A 15,486-nucleotide genomic window follows, 5' to 3' on the forward strand; every position below is an offset into this window, starting at 1 on the left:
GGTGATGTACCTGGTCAGAGTGAAGAGAATTTATTTTGAGGGTTGAGGGGTAAATTTACCCCAGCATTAACTCATTTTTTTCAGATGCTGTAGTAAAGTGTATAGCAATAGGTATCTGCAGTTTGGTCAAGGACTCGTTCATGTTCTCTTTCTGGTTCTTGCAAGGCAGCAATGCAAACTTGGCATGCAGCATGTAGGCAATTATGTGTTTTCTCTTTAGTTATAGACATTTAAGTATATAATGTAATATATGTTGTTTCTGATCCTCTGAGATTGGAATGACTACATGACAGATTAATTTAGAGAAAGGCCTTTGAGGAAAATGGAGGTAGGCGTAGATGTGATTTGAGTGAACCCCTATGAATTATAGACCAGAACTTACTCCATGGTCACATTCAGAAAGAGAAGATTAGTGAGATGAATTCTGAGCCTTGGGACTAGATTGGACTTGGAGTTGCAGTTGCTGCCTATTCTTTTCTCAGCTGCCAGCCCTTCAAATTTTCTATCACCCTGAACCCTCATCCATACAGGTCTGACTGATTCATCATGTAGTTTGACATGAGATATCCATCATCCTGGAGTGAATTAAGTCCTTGACAATCATCCTCTCTAAGGTTAGTGCCACTAACCCTAGTCATCATTAGGCAAAGGAATACTGAGAACCATCCAAGTAGCAATTGGTGCAGATAAATTTTGTCCTAGTATATGAGAGCTGGCCACAAGGTGTTATGAGAACAATGAGGCAAAAAGATACAAATTGCAGAGTTGCATTCATTTGGGACTCACAAATCGTGTAATGTAAGTATCAGCAAGACCAGTGAGTAGATCACTGAAATTCAGGTCATAAGAAGACTTATATAGTAGTTAGGATAAATACAACTTTCATCTGAGCTGAGAGATGTACCTGGTTTAATTCAAGGTGAAGTAAAAATATTAGGTACATTCCTGGTGCTGGCCGAAGCACATCTGGCCATAAGCATGTACCACTGGCATGTTGTTGTTTATTTGTAGTATTCAATAAAACTATGTAAAGGAAACAGAGCAGGGATCCTTAGAGGTAGTCATGGTGATTACAACTCAAGATAGCTGCAATCAGGCAAAACTGGATATAAAACACAATAGCTCATTGAATAAAATTAGCCCCTCTTTCTCTTGCAAATAAGTTTTAGTCAATTTGCTTGGTCCACAGTAGGTGAACTGTTTGGGAAGAATTATCTCAAAAGCCCATACCTAGTTAGGACTCCCCCCCCCCTCTCTCTCTCTCTCTCTCTCTCTCTCTCTCTCTCTCTCTCTCTCGCTTGTGGATTATGTGTAACCTCTCAGCTACCTATCTAGTAGCATCATGCCTTCCTGTCTGTTGCCAGCTCACTAGTCATAGCCTAATCTTCTACAACTGTAAGCAACCTTCTACCCACCCCACCCCCAATTTAATGCATTTTATCATAAGTTGCCTTGGTTGTAATATTTTGTCATGGCAATAGAAATTTAAGGCAGTAATTGAAGGCTTGCTCCTTTTATAACAGCTGTCTCACAAGAACTCAAAAGAGTCAGATTATAACTACCAAAGAATGCCCCATAGGTTATCTCATATACCAAATAACTTAAGGACCTCCCTCACATTAATTTCAACCTTCCAAGGATTTTGCCACCTCCCGACAGTACCACCTTAAGAACCAAACCTTTGCCAGGCGGTGGTGGCGCACACCTGTAATCCCAGCACTTTGGGAGGGAGAAGCAGGCAGATCTCTGAATTGGAGGCCAGCCTGGTCTACAGAGTGAGTTCCAGGACAGCCAGGACTACACAGAGAAACCCTGTCTCCAAAAAAACCAAATCCAAAAAACCAAAAAAAAAAAAAAAAAAAAAAAAAAAAAGAAAGAAAGAAAGAAAGAAAGAAAGAAAGAAAGAAAGAAAAAAGAAAAAAAAAAGAACCAAACCTTTAATCACAGTGGACTGTAGAGAGCCTTATTGGAAGACTTGACATTGACCAAGGTGAAGTTCCCCTCCCAGCCTTTGTGTTAGCCTTAATCCTGTCCACCTAGGTTGGAGCTCTAGGACTAAGGTAAAGTTCCTCTTTCTTCCAGATCTACAAATTCCTGAATTAGGCAGGTGACCCATCCAGCTGCCTGAGCATTGGAGACAACGCCCAGTGAACCTCCAGACCAGTTTCCCTGAACACACCCTGGAATTTAGGGGAAGAGTTTTCCCTGTGATTTTATATTTGGAGACACCCCCTCCTTAAACTTCGAGCCTTGATCAGAAAACCTATTGTCTTAGCTCCTTATTCTCTCTAGCAGGCCTGTTCTATTTCATCCCCAGCTTTCCTTCCAGGTAACCTGTTCAATGTAACTGCGAACAGTTACAGTGGACAATAAGTATATACTCAGACCACACCTAAAACATAGCACTTGGTGAGTTATTTTACATGGGAATCCTTGCTTATAAATCGGGCCTTCCATAATCCTTGGATGGAAATGCCAGATGAAGCTTTGTAGGCAGGAAAGGTAAATTTAGGTTAGAAAATGTATCCATTAGTGTGAGGAAAAATTGCTGACCCCTGTAGAAGGGCCCAATAGTGTCAATTTGAAAGCAAGTATTGTGATTTCAAAAGGTATGGCCCCCATAGACTCATGTGTTTGAATACTTGTTCTGTACGGAGTGGCATGGTCAGGAGGTATGGCCTTGTTAGAGTAGGTATAGTGTTGTTGGAGGAAGTGTGTCACTCTGGGGGCAGCCTTTGAGATCTCATATGCTCGAGCTACACCGAGTGTGGCACACAGTATCTTTATGATGACTGTGGTTCAACAAGTAGAACTCTTGGCTCCTCTAGCACCATGTCTTCCTGCATGTTGCCATGCTTCTTGCTGTGATGGCAAATAGGCTAAATCTCTGAACTGCAAGCCATCCTCAATTGAATGTTGTCCTTTATAAGAGTTGCTGTGGACATGGTGTCTCTTCATAACAATAGAATCCCTAAGACACCCAGTGACCAGGAAGAAGAGCTATGGGTCATATCTGAGGAGTTAAGTATTTGTCACTTGCTAACATTGCTGACCGTTCAAACGCATCTTTAGCTAGATCAGTCTTGGGAAATGTCGCTGGTCCATGTCTTTGCAGCCATGAGCATCCTGTATGTTGTGCCTGTTGTACAGGTTGTAAGGGGTGTAGAAGGCTGGTTAAATGGCCAAATCACTATACCCCCTTAGGTGATTAGTGGCACTTTCTGTGATGGGTACTTACTGGTGATAATATGTCATTTATGTATGTATGTATGTATGTATATATGTATGTATGTATGTATATATGTATGTATGCATGTATGTATGTATTCACTTTACATCTGAATGCAGCCCCTCCTTCCTGTTCCCAACTTCATAGAGCTTCTCCCCCATTTCCCTTTCCCCTTCTTCTCTGAGAAGGGGGAGCCACCACCCCTAGGTATCATCCTATCTTAGCACATGAAGTTGCAACAGGAATAGTTGCATCTTCTCCCACTGAGGAGAGACAGGGCAGCTCAGTTAGGAGAACAGGATCCACCAGCAGGCAACAGATTCAGGGACAGTCCAAGCTCTAGTTGTTGGGGGACCTGTATCAAGATCAAGCTACAGATCTACTACATGTGTGCAGGGGCCTAGGTCCAGCCCATGCTTTCTCTGTGATTGGTGGTTCAGTCTATGGAAGCCCCCAAAAGGTCCAGGTTGGTTGACTGTTGGTATTCTTATGACTTCCCATCCCTTTCAGGTCTCTCAGTCCTTCTCTCAACTTTCCTACAAGACTCCCCAAGCTTCCGCTAATGTTTGGCTGTGGGTCTCTGCATCTCTTTCTAAGGGATGTTGGCTGGATCTCTCAGACTCTAGTCATGCTGGGTTCCTGTCTGCAAGCATATCAGAGTGTCATTAATAGTGTCAGGAATTAGTTCTTGCCCATACTATGGATCTCAAGTTGTGCTAGTTATTGACTGGCCATTCCCTCCATCTCTGCTGCATCGTTGTCCCTACACTTCTCATAGGCAAGCCACATTTTGGATAGAAGGTTTTGTTGGTGTATCCATATGTTTATTCTTCCACTGGGAGTCCTGCCTGGCTACAGCAGGTGGGCACTTCAGGCTCCTTATAATCCACTTCTGGGAGTCTCAGCTAGAATCACCCCCATAGACTCTCTGAGGCTTCTCCTTATCCCAGGTCTCTGGCATGTCTTAGAAAGGACACCCATGCCTATAGCTGATTTCTACTCTCTCTCCACAGCACTCCCTATACATGATCCTCAACCCATTTCCCTTCCCATCCTCTGTCCCATCCAATTCCTTCCTCCATCTACATCTAACTTATTTCCCCTTCTGAGAAAGATTCAAAATCCTACCTTGCTTCTTTTGTGTTTCTTTGGGTCTATGGGTTGTAGCATGATTATCCTCTACTTTATTACTAACACACACTTATAAGTGAGTACACACCATACATGTCCTTTTGGATCTGATTTACCTTGTTCAGGATGATATTTTCTAGTTCCATCAATTTGCCTGTGAATTTCATACTGTCCTTGTTTTTAATAGCTGAGTAATATTCCATTGTGTAAATGAACCACATTTTCTTTATTCATTCTTCAGTAGATAGACATCTGGGTTGATTTCAGTTTCTAGCTATTATGAATAAAGCTGCTATGAACATAGTTGAACAAGTGTCCTTGTGAGATGGTGGAACATCTTTTGGGTATATGCCAAGGAGTGATATAGATGGGTCTTGAGGCAGAACTATTCCCATTGTTCTGAAAAACGGCCAAATTGATTTTCAGAGTGTTTTCATTCCCACCAGCAGTGAAGGAATGTTACCCTTGTTCCACATCCTCCTCAACATGTGCTATTACTTGAGTTTTTTTTTTTTTATCTTAGCCATTCAGATAGGTATAATGTGGAATCTCATAGGTTTTTTTGATTTGCATTTCCCTGATGACTACAGAAATTGAACATTTCAGTGTTTCTTAGCCATTAGAGATTCTTCTGTTGAGAATTCTGTGTTTAACTCTGTACCCCATAGTTTGCTGGATTATTTGGGTCATTGGTATCTGACTTCCTGAGTTCTTTATATATTTTGGATATTAGCCCTCTGTCAGATGTAGAGTTGGTGAAGATATTTTCCCAGTCTGTAGGCTGTCATTTTGTCCTATTAAAGATGTCCTTTGTCTTACAGAAGCTTTTTAGTTACATGAGGTCCCAGTTATTAATTGTTGATCTTAGTGCCTGAGTGTTCTGTTTAGGAAGTTGTCTCCTGTACTTGTGATGTTTTTGTGTGACGGGAATATCTTTACATCTTAAATTTACTTTCAAAGTTCTCTCCACCAGCCTCTCTCCCAGAACTTCTTTTTTTTTTCTTACTCTATTTTAATCTGTGAAAAGGGATATATGTATTTTTTTATTCGATATAATTTATTTACATTTCAAATGATTTCCCCTTTTCTAGCCCCCCACTTCCCGGAAGTCCCGTAAGCCCCCTTCTCTTCCCCTGTCCTCCCACCCACCCCTTCCCACTTCCCCGTTCTGGTTTTGCCGAATACTGCTTCACTGAGTCTTTCCAGAACAAGGGGCCACTCCTCCTTTCTTCTTGTACCTCATTTGATGTGTGGATTATGTTTTGGGTATTCCAGTTTTCTAGGTTAATATCCACTTATTAGTGAGTGCATACCATGATTTACCTTTTGAGTCTGGGTTACCTCACTTAGTATGATGTTCTCTAGCTCCATCCATTTGCCTAAGAATTTCATGAATTCATTGTTTCTAATGGCTGAATAGTACTCCATTGTGTAGATATACCACATTTTTTGCATCCACTCTTCTGTTGAGGGATACCTGGGTTCTTTCCAGCATCCTCCCAGAACTTATCTTTTATCTAGATTTCCCTTTCTTTCATCCTTCCAACCATATGGCCAGAAAGTCAGCTGCCCATTAATCTGTAAATATTCTCAACACAGCTTACTTCTCCACCCACCACAGTGGCTGATCAGGGATCCTACTGCTTCAGCTCCACATGTTTAGAGATTTCTCCCTCCGTCTTTCAGGCCACCATTAGTCATCGATAGCTTTCACTTACATATTGAACAGATCCCCCTGAAAACAAATCAGGAGCTTTCTTCTTCTCATACAATTATACATTTACATAAGAGCCCTCCACTGTGTGAATATATATAGGTGAAAAGCATAGGAGAGAGTATCAGTGTACTTCACAAGGAGGACATGAGAGTTTGGCCTACCTGCTCATACAGCTTACTTGTATCCCAGGATTTCTCTTCAATTCCATCCTGGATGTTACATGTCCATGGTAAAATTGATTGACATTAAGCCCATTTGACTTTCTAACTTGGTTTATCACAAGGTACCTACTCATAAGAGTTAACTCAAGGTCCATTATTTTCCACCCAGCATCAAGTACACTACCTTTTGTATGGCCTTGTAACATACTAGGCCCTGCTTCTCAAAAGGCATATAATTAATTATTTTAGACTATAGGTTCTTGTTCCAGACTCCTAAGACATAGCCTGTTTTTCTCCCATAAGATCATGAAATCCACACTGCATTGTTTTTCATCACTGACAACTGTAACACTATCTGGTCTAGTCAGTAAGTGACAGCACAGATATGTTTGTTTTGTTTTCCTTTTTTCCATTAGGGGGAATGGTCCATCATACCTCTGCCCATTGAGTTCCTCTATTGGTACATTCTCTCAAGTTTCTATCCCTGAAGACGTTAGCAACTGATCCACACCTAGCTTTGTTCCAGGGCTTAGTTAAGCCCTGCTTATCAGTCAGTACAATGTACTCTTTACATACTGGATAGTAAATGCCTCAGTCACAGTTTCACATACTACTTATTTTATTCTCAGGTCATGCCTAGTACTATTTCTATAATCCATGTTTTCCAAGAATTAGACACTATGGTGTGATTAGCCATGTAAGAGCGGTATTATGAGCAGCATATGTAAGGAAAGTTGAGAGGGAACCAGAAGAAGCTGGAGGTTTCAAAGCTTATCTGAAAGAGAGAGCAGAACAAAGTGGAAATAAAAGAAAGGGGAGATTAAATGTAAATACCCAAGACTGAAGTCCAGTTCTTACCGTTCAGTAAGCCAGAGTTACCAACAGGCAAGTCCTACATCATTAGCAGGACCAGGTTATGGGAAGTGTGGCATTTTCTTTAACTTGGTGCTGAATTTCAGAGTGCTAGGTCAGTCCTATACTACACTAGAAGTAAACCTGGCAGATGTGTTTTCATGACTTTCACAAAAGCTTTGTTTTCTTTTCCAGGTAAACACTAATATATATGTAAAAATGCCTAATATCATTGGGCTCATAGATCCTTGTTAGAACATTTAAATCCACCATGGGGGTGGTTAAGAAAAAATTTTCACAGTTTACTATTGATCTTGTTGAACAAGGACAGACTCTTATGGAATGAAAGATATGTCTTTTTTTTAATTACTGTAGATTCTTGCTGTGATTTTAATGGCTGTGCTATTCCATATATAAATATAAATATAAATATAAATATAAATATAAATATAAATATAAATATAAATATATATATATATATATATATATATATATATACATACATACACTGGACCTTTAACTCCAAGGAAATTGTATTAGAAGGTGTAGACTTTAGAAAGTGACTGGGTCATGAAGACTCCTTTTTCATAAATGAGCTCAGTACCCTTATAGATGCAGATGCAGACATTGATCTACGTCTTCTACTATGTATTGGAACAGCAACAGGTTATATCTTTAAAGAAGAGAGCATACGTCAATATGATAACATCTTGAATTCATAGATTCTAGAACTGTGAAACATGTTTTTTCTAAATTCTGAATTATCCCAGTCTGTGTTACTTTGCTACTGTGGGAAGATGTAATATGATAGTCTTCAAAATGTGAATAACCTTTTCATTAAAATGCAGGGAGGGGCTACATATTCAATATGAGGAACAGTGTCATATGCTGCAGGCAATTGGAGTGTTGAATAAGTATCACACAAGAGTGGCAAGTCCTATTTTAGAAATAATTTTGACAAATAACTTTGTTATTACTAATTTTTTGACAATTTTATAGAAGTAGGAAACAGCAGATACTTTTCACCTTGAACTCTGCTTGTGTCTTTGCAGTTTGCAGATCTAGTTATTATAAACAATGTGCCAGTCTAATTATTTCAATCACATGAGATGATTTAAATGTAATTCCTTTCAGATAAACAGTTCAATTAAAGCAGCAGAGTCTCATACACTTCTAAATTTAGACAAAATATAACTTTTGGTGATTCATTTAGTTTCTATACTTTGGATTTCTATATCTACTTAATGTTTACAGCACGTTGTTGTGGATTGCCCTGGTACTGTTTGTATTTCGGTGTCAATTCTGCTTCCTCAAGAGGGGATGCAGAATGAAAGCAGTGCTAAGAGGAAAACTCAGAGCTTTGAGTGCCTCCAAAAAGAAATTCGAGAGAGCTTACACTAGAAGATTAACAGAACAAATGAAAACCCTGGAATAAGAAGAAGCTAATTCACCCAGGAGGAGGAGAAGACAGGAAATCAAACTCAGGGCTGAAATCAATCAAGTAGAAACCAAGAGAACCATACAAAGAATCAACAAGACCAAAAGTTGGTTCTTTGAAAAAATTAACAAGATACATAAACCCTTAGCCAAACTAACCAAAGGGCACAGAGAAAGTATCCAAATTAACAAAATTAGGAATGGAAGCGGAGATATCACAACAGAAACCGAGGAAATTCAAAAAATCATCAGATCCTACTACAAAAACCTGTACTCAACACAACTGGAGAATCTGGAGGAAATGGACATTTTCTTAGACAGATATAAATTACCAAAATTAAACCAGGATCAAATAAACCATCTAAACACACCCATAACCCCTAAAGAAATAGAAGGGGTCATAGATAGGCTTCCAACCAAAAAAAGCACAGTACCAGATGGTTTCAGTGCAGAATTCTATCAGACCTTCAAACAAGACTTAACACCAATACTCTTCAAACTTTTCCACCAAATAGAAACAGAAGGAACACTACCCAACTCCTTCTTCGAAGCCACTATTACACGGATACCAAAACCACACAAAGATCCAACTAAGAAAGAGAATTTCAGGCCAATTTCCCTTATGAATATCGATGCAAAAATACTAAATAAAATTCTTGCCCACAGAATCCAAGAACACATCAAAACGATCATCCACCGTGATCAAGTAGGCTTCATCCCAGGGATGCAGGGATGGTTCAATATAAGGAAATCCATCAATGCTATCCACTACATAAACAAACTCAAAGAAAAAGGCCATATGGTCATCTCATTAGATGCTGAAAAAGCATTTGACAAAATTCAGCATCCTTTCATGCTAAAAGTCTTGGAAAGGACAGGAATTCAAGGCCCATAATCTAAACATAGTAAAAGCAATATACAGCAAACCGGTAGCTAACATCAAACTAAATGGAGAGAAACTTGAAGCAATCCCACTAAAATCAGGGACTAGACAAGGCTGGCCCCTCTCTCCATATCTTTTCAATATAGTTCTTGAAGTCCTAGCTAGAGCAATTAGACAACAGAAGGAAGTCAAATGGATACAAATTGGAAAGGAAGAAGTCAAAGTATCACTATTTGCAGATGATATGATCGTTTACTTAAGTGACCCTAAAAACTCTACTAGAGAACTCCTACAGCTGATAAACAACTTCAGCAAAGTGACTGGCTACAAAATCAACGCAAGCAAATCAATAGCCTTTATATATTCAAAGGATAAGCAGACTGAGAAAGAAATTAGGGAAATGACCCCCTTCACAATAGCTACAAACAGCATAAAGTATCTTGGGGTGACTCTAACCAAACAAGTGAAAGACCTCTCTGACAAGAACTTCAGATCTCTGAAGAAGGAAATCGAAGAAGATCTCAGAAAATGGAAAAATCTTCCATGCTCGTGGATTGGCAGGATTAATATAGTTAAAATGGCCATCTTGCCAAAGGCAATCTACAGATTCAATGCTATTCCCATAAAAATCCCAACCCAGTTATTCATAGAGCTAGAAAGAGCAATTCTCAAATTCATCTGGAATAACAAAAAACCCAGGATAACTAAAACTATTCTCAACAGTAAAAGAACTTCAGGGGGATTCAATATCCCAGAATTTAAACTCTACTACAGAGCAATAGTGATAAAAAACTGCATGGTATTGGTACAATATCAGGCAAGCAGATCAATGGAATAGGATTGAAGATCCAGAAATGAACCAACACACCTATGGTCACTTGGTCTTCGACAAAGGGGCTGAAAGCATCCAGCGGAAAAAAGATAGTCTTTTCAACAAATGGTGCTGGTTCAATTGGAGGTCAGCATGCAGAAGAACGCGCATCGATCCATTCTTATCTCCTTGTACCAAGCTCAACTCCAAATGGATCAAGGACCTCCACATAAAACCTGACACACTGAAACTAATGGAAAAGAAACTGGGGAAGGCCCTGGAGGACATGGGCACAGGAGAAAAGTTTGTGAATAGAACACCAATAGCTTACGCTCTAAGATCAAGAATTGACAAATGGGACCTCATAAAACTACAGTTTCTGTAAGGCAAAGGACACCTTCAAAAGGACAAAAGGTCAACCAACAGACTGGGAAAGGATCTTCACCAACCCTAAATCCGACAGAGGCCTAATATCTAATATATACAAAGAACTCAAGAAAGTAGAACCCAGAGAACCAAGTAACCTCATTAAAAAGTGGGGTACGGAGCTAAACAAAGAATTTTCACATGAAGAACTTCGGAGAGCTGAGAAACACCTTAAGAAATGTTCAGCATCATTAATCATTAGGGAAATGCAAATCAAAACAACCCTGAGATTTCACCTCACACCACTCAGAATGGCTAAGGTCAAAAACTAAGGAGACAGCAGGTGTTGGCGAGGATGTGGAGAAAGAGGAACACTCCTCCACTGCTGGTGGGATTGCAAGATGGTGCAACCACTTTGGAAATCAGTCTGGTGGTTCCTCAGAAAACTGGACATGTCACTTCCTGAGGACCCTGTTATACCACTACTGGGCATATATCCAGAGGATTCTTCAGCATGTAATAAGGACACACATGCTCCACTATGTTCATAGCAGCCCTATTTGTAGTAGCCAGAAGCTGGAAAGAACCTAGATGTCCTTCAATGGAGGAATGGATACAAAAAATGTGTATATTTACACAATGGAGTACTATTCAGCCATTAGAAACAATGAATTCATGAAATTTGTAGACAAATGGATGGAGCTGGAGAACATCATACTAAGTGAGGTAACCCAGTCTCAAAAGATCACTCATGGTATGCACTCACTAATAAGTGGATATTAGCCTAGAAACTTTGAATACCCAGGACATAATCCACAAATTAAATGATGTCCAAAAAGAATGGAGGAGTGGCCCCTGGTTCTGGAAAGACTCAGTGCAGGAGTATAGGGGAATTCCAGAACAGGGAAGTGGGAAGGGGTGGATGGAAGAATAGGGGGACGGAAGAGGGCTTATGGGACTTGTGGGGAGTGGGGACCCAGAAAATGGGAAATCATTCGCAATGTAAATAAAAAAGAGGAGTGGATCATGTACTGCACTCAGGTGATTTCATGTGAACCTTCTCCCCATTTTAACTGGTCAAAGAAAGGCTAAAGCCTGTGATCGGGCAATGGAAGGGTAAGGTGGGCCTTTTAGAGAGGGAGAAGAGAGGAAGGAGAGAGACAGACAAAGAAACAGAGGAGACAGAGGAAGAGGAGGTAGAAGGAAGATGGAGGAAAACCACGTGGCCTGGAGAAGCTGTAAGGAGCAAGGGATCTCATAACTGGGGACTAGAACAGGGTAGTGGTGAATCTGCCCAATCTAGGTGTGCAGCTTGTAAATAGTATAACTGAGTTGTGTGTTCCTTGCAGGGGCTTATTGGGGTGGGAGAGTTACTGCAACAGTATGTGGTTGCTTTTATACTGTTAACTGCCATGAAATTTAAATACACCCAAGTATAGATATGTTAAAGTGTTCCATAATATTCTGTCAATATGAGTTGCACAGCAGTCTACCAGAGTAAGAGCTGTAACTGGCTCATGAATGTATGTTTAGCATTGTTGATACTGCCAGATGTTTCTGCAGTGTGGCTATAGCAGTTCACATTTCCATCGGTGAAGTATAAGACTTTTAGTTGTTCCATCTAACCCCACAGACAGCTGGAATTTTGCTTTCTTTAGATTTTTGCCCTTTGTGTAAGAACTGCCCCGTTTTAAATGAGACTTAACTGAGCTGTGATTGGTTAGCAGATAAGTGCTCTGAGAGCTTATTCACTTGAGATAGTTTGATCCTGCTACAGAACTCAAGCTGTGATGTTGATTCATTTTATTGACTATATATTAAGACATTCTTAGTGTTTTATAAATGCACAGGACTTGGAAAGGGGCATTGGAAGTGATCCCAAAACGGAAAGTTAGCTTTCCAGCCAAAGCTGAAGTGGTGCATGGATAAAAATAGACATTTCAAGGGCCAAAGAAGTGGCCAGAACTAGAGAAGAGAATATATCATGTTTTTATTACTGAGAACAACTTCCCACTCTTAGTTTACATATATCTATAATTTCCTTCCAGTGACATTTAGAAGAATATTCATTTAATTATGAAAAATTTGGACTTTTGTCAGATCAATAAAACAGAGATGTTCAGCTAAGTAATGCAATGTTATTGAGCTTTTACTATTGGAAGGAGGAGGGTAGAGAAGCCACTAGTCAGAATAACAAGAAAACAATATTTGTCTGATGTATTTAAGTGGAAGTCAAATTTAAAGATAACAAACATGACCAGACTAGTGTCTTCTTTATAATTTCCTTTAGCTACTACCAAAATTTCTTGATTTGGCCATAAGGCTCTATTTCTAATGGCAAAAATAATTTTAAAATGAGCAGACACCTAATAATTGCTTTACTTGTACTAGATTAGTAGCATAAAGGAGCCTGCATCACGCTTGGGCATTTTCCATTTCTGGGAAGCAAGAACTAAATATCTGATCACACAGTTTACTTTTGCTGCTTTAAGTATAGCAGTATGGCAGCAACTAAGCAAAGTGGGATACATTTCTTTTCCTTGTAATAATTTCAGGGTAAGTGTGTTTAGTCCTTGATTTGATTTTTAGATGCAATCACAAAGTCCTGGTGCTCACTTCCTGACTCAAGTCTTCCATTTCCACAACTGCTGTTTAATTCAAGGAACAGGTGTCATGATCCTGACTTCCCCTGCCCCCAACCTGACAGACTATCGCCAGGTCAATCTTGATGCAATTTTGCTTTGATAGCATATTTCTCTTAGTTCAAAACTCATAGAAACAAAACAAAACACACCCCTCCAAACTGAAAATATTGCTGATGAAGATGCACCCTAGTTTAATATTAACAATTTTCCCCAAATACTTCTACATACGAATCCCCTAATTCTAATTGTGCAATATCAAATAAGCATCGAATAGTCTCATCTCACATATTTGCTCACAATCCTCTCAACATTAATGCCTATCCATTTTTTCTCTGTTTTTTCCTTTGTTTGTTTCTTTGTTTCTTGCTTGCTTGCTTGCTTTCTCTGTGTAGCCACACTGTGCTGGAACCTGGACAGCCTCAAACTCAGAGTTCCACCTGCTTCTGTACCCCACTCCCTAAATTCTCGGATTAACAGTGTGTGCCATCACCACAAGGCACTGAAAAATTTTGGTCTTGGCTTTAAAGATGGCAATTTCCCTTCATTCTTGAGTGCTACTCTATTTCCAAGTTGTATCAAGAAGACTGCAAATATTTACAGAGTGCAAGGTGACACAGTAGACTTGAAAATGGATGATACATTCCTTAAATTGAAAGAGGACAAACTATAAACGTGGACATTTTAAATAGATTTCAAGAATACGTTGGTAACTTTTTAGCATGCATTACACACCAGGCCATGAACTAAGTATCTTTTTTCCAGACTTGCAGGTTTATTTCTGTAAGTAGGCACAATAATTCAGTATTCATAGGTGATGGATTTGATGCTACAGATCTTATCAAAGGTCATCACACCAATAAGAGGAGAAGTGGGGTTTGAATAGTCCATATTCTTATCACTTAGGCTGTCTCATACTTGAGAAGGAATACGAAGTGTCAGAGAAACAGAGAAGGTTGTATGGCAGGAAACACCTGGAATGTGGGCCCCTGAGTACACTAGTGGGAGACTATCCTAATCACATTAACCAATGTGGGAAGAAACTCTCTAATTTTGGCTGGATCATTCATTGGGCAGAGGACCCAGGGAACATATAAAGTAGAGAAAATTTATAGAGTACTAGCCTGCATCCATCATTTTGTCTCTTGGTTATAGATTCGATGCGCAAACTGCTTCAAGGTCTTGCTGCCTTTGCTTCTCCATCATGATGGACTATGAGTTAAAATAAATATTTTCTCCCTCAAGTTTATTTTGTCAGAGTATTTTATCACAGTAACAGGAAACAAAGCATAATTAAACAAAGGTTGGGAACTAGCAATGCAGAAATAATGTAGAACGAAGCAAAAGCCAGCAAAATCAACATTATGGTCCTTCAAATACTCTTTTTATATGGACACATTCACCCAGGTTTGTTTGTTCGTTCATTCATTCATTCTTTCTTTTCTTTTCTTTTTTCTTTTGCCTTGTCAAAGTTGAATACACTTCAGGGACTAAGTTATACCAATTAAGTTGAAAAGAAATCAATGCAACCATGCATGTAGCAGATGTATTAATAATGACTAAATTTTAAAATAGGCAATGACATAATTTCATGATATATTGACTCAGGGTTGTCTTCACAGACCACTACTGATAAACAGGTGCTATTAATGCCCTCTAATTGCACTGAGAATAAAAACCACACTTCTTCCAATAGCCTCAAAGGCCAACATGGAGGAACCCCTGCCCAAATTCCCAGAATATGTCTATGTTCATTTCTTTCTTTGTCACTGCATTTTCACTAGCTGGCCCTCTCAGATCCCCTTTCCACCCCACACTGATCCAGTCACTAGTCTCTCCAACTGGACCTCTCTTCCTCTGCATTCATTCTGCACTTAATTATATAAGAACCAGATATTAAATACTTTAATTTATTTTACTGCCCTTAGTTAAAGAAATGTAAATTTTACAATTATATTTAATGAAAACCCTTAAGGGGAGATAATCTTATTAGCACATGTACTTTGAGAATTAATTTGAAGTGTCATTCTGGTTGTTAACCTTAGCAACACAATGGAGTGAATTTTGGAGAACATTTGTAGTCTTCTGAACATGTAAAAAGATACTGTGAGAAAAATATTCTGTTAAGACAAAAATTTTAAACATGTGCAATCTGTCCCATTTGTTTCTTTAAACATAGGACTTTAAGTGTCTGTTAACACATTTAAATCTTTTGCATATTTTAGATATCTTGTCAGATAATTTTTGAGATTATAAT

The sequence above is a fragment of the Apodemus sylvaticus genome, chromosome X (assembly GCF_947179515.1).
Source record: "Apodemus sylvaticus chromosome X, mApoSyl1.1, whole genome shotgun sequence".
NCBI lineage: Eukaryota > Metazoa > Chordata > Mammalia > Rodentia > Muridae > Apodemus > Apodemus sylvaticus.